Genomic DNA, 2,794 nt, shown 5'->3' on the forward strand with positions numbered 1-2,794 from the left:
CAGTTATTTACAAAATACACTATGTAGCATACACATTAACCTAGTAGAGCCTTAAACTCATCTTTTGCTTTTTGGAGTACTTTGGTAAACATTTTTTCTAGCTCTTCATCATCATCAACTTCTAGTATAGCTTTCTTGATTTCCAGTATTTCTTTTGAAAGTGTAGCTATGTCTCGCACGTTGTCGCTATCAATGAACATCTGTACCCCCTTTAAAAATGTTTCGTTCATAGCTTCGTCGCTTTCCTTTGAACGCGCCAATTCTTTCATGGCCTGTTCTTTCCTCTTTAGCTCCTTTTCATGTTTGGCACTGCGTGTACGCCCGGTTGATGTTGTGGACACACCGGAGTCAGCGCAATCAGAAACTTCTGTGTCTTCCCCTTCAATCGCACTAGACACCCCAGTAGTTATTGGGCCTCCTGCAACAGCACAGAGTGCTTCTAAAGCACCCTCCCCACTTGGCAATATGTACGTGTACAACATATCAGTGCACAAATCTTACCATTAAAGAAATCCATAAATGTGGGCGCATGATGGCCAGATTTCTCCTTATTTTTTTTTTTCACAATTGCAAAGCTAGATTTGGCATCTTTCCACCAAGAGATTAGTCTATTTCTCACGGATGTCTTGCAAATAATGTCTCCAAACATCTTTCGGGCCTGTGTTGTAAATGTCATATCCATAGGATCAACTCGTCCTATTCGCTCAACCATGCTCTTCTGGGTAGCATTCAGGACATCCCAGTCTTTTTTCCACTGTTCCAGTGGAGGAGAGGCTGGATACTGTGATTTCTTTCTACGCCGTTCAGCTAACTTGTCAGCGTGCTTAGTTACTCGTGCTCGCAGAATAGCATCGTCAACAATATCGTCATCGCTGTCAGAATCGCTTGTATCGGCTTCACCATCACTTAGAATTATTTCGTTTGTCATGTTCCATGCATAATCGGGATTCATAAAGTCTTGAGTTACATCGACCCAAAATACGTTACTGTCTCCGGTAGCCTTATTGTCAAGAATAGCTCGTGTATCACCCTCTTCTAGTGATACAAGCCCGTCGTAGTGTTTCTCATTCGTAATAATTGCACAGAATTTTGCAAATGCATTGTCAGTCTTTCGAAGCGTCATCGCCTCATCCTTCTGTTTTACTGGAATTTCTTGTTTGTCTTTCTTCAACTTTGTCTTGCTTATTACTTTGTGCTTCTTCTTTGGTGTTATATTTAGAGGGGTCGAGAGCCAATTAGGAGAACCAGTTGTCGCTCTATCATTATCATACAACGCCGGAATTATTCGCTGTTTGGACTGGACGCTAAAACCCTTCTTCTCATGTACATCATAAACATGCTCTCGTGAATACATAATTTAGCCCGCTGCATATCATGTTTGACAGGTACTCCTCTAACGGTAAGACCTATCATTTCTTCCTTCCGTATGTGTTCTTTGTACGCCGATTCACGAAGCCATGCTGAATAATTTGGCTGCTGTGTGCGCCTCGTTACACTCTTTGTCTCTCCTTGAAAATCTGTCTCTCCTTGCAAATCCGATGAAGTACCTGAAGAGCTCGAAGACGCTTGAGAAGTGATCGCCATCGACTGATTCGACGGCGGTGTGCTAGCATTCTGTATAGGATTGGTTTCAATCCCTGAGGAAGTCGATGCTGTGTGCTGCGTCCTCATAGTATTCGGGTTCGATGCTGTATTAGCCTGCTGTTGCGATGCCGACATGGTATAGTTTGCGAGTCAATAACACTTGTGCAATATGATTCCTTCATGTTCTTCGTTTTATGTTCGTATTCGACTATGTTCCCTCTGTACTGTTTCCATAGATAATTGAGTGTGGATCTACCTATAACCGACAACTTCATATATGTGTGTGTGCACAATTGAATTGAGCGCTCAAAACAGTGAAAACACACAACATTTGACACCACATTTGTAAAAGGTCGGTTTTCCATTCTACCAATGAAATGGTTTTTACTTATTCTACGTCACAGTCGACAAACGTACTTTAACGGTACGTATTCTCGTTTTTCGTTAGCCTTAAACAACAAATTCTGAACACCTTGTTGTTTAATGAATTTTCGAAAAACAAAAACTGTGTGTTCTCATTGGTTGAAAAACCTTTAATTCAACTGATTTATTGAAAACTCCTCGTTGAGAATCACCCTTACGCAAGCAACTCTTGAGAAAAGCTTTAGCAGCCGATTAGCCTTCGAGGCTTCCAACTGCCAAAGAAAGTCTGGTGGTGCAGATCTGTTCGAAAACACATGCAGGCTCATCATCGACATCTGGATTAGATGAAATCGGCCCCCTTTCGCATACATATACTTAACACGCATACTATAGCCGTATAACACATTACACAAACTACGACAGTACAAGCCAGACGCGCAAACATAAAGCACTGACACATAGAAATAATATGTTCTCATGAAAGTACAATTCATCTGAAGAGGGTTTTCAAATATTGTAAGTTCTCACTGCTTCGGCTACAGGCGCGATATGCGAGTGATAGAGTTAGTAGATTTTAAAACTTCGCTGTGCTATAGTCGAGTCAATCTCGATTTCCTTGCAATCCTATTGTATCTAATATGCGACTTCCAATATTCTATACATACATGTATATGTACTTTGAGCACATAAGAGTGTGATATAAAAAACTATTTCCATGAAAATGAAATGCCCACACCATATATGAGTGAGATTTTCCCTAAAAAATTAATACCTACAGTAATATAAGTTTATGTCTGTATATGTATATAGAAATAGACACGTCAATATACGTATACGATATATATAT

The sequence above is a fragment of the Sphaeroforma arctica genome (genome assembly GCF_001186125.1).
Source record: "Sphaeroforma arctica JP610 unplaced genomic scaffold supercont1.571, whole genome shotgun sequence".
In the NCBI taxonomy this organism is placed as follows: domain Eukaryota; class Ichthyosporea; order Ichthyophonida; genus Sphaeroforma; species Sphaeroforma arctica.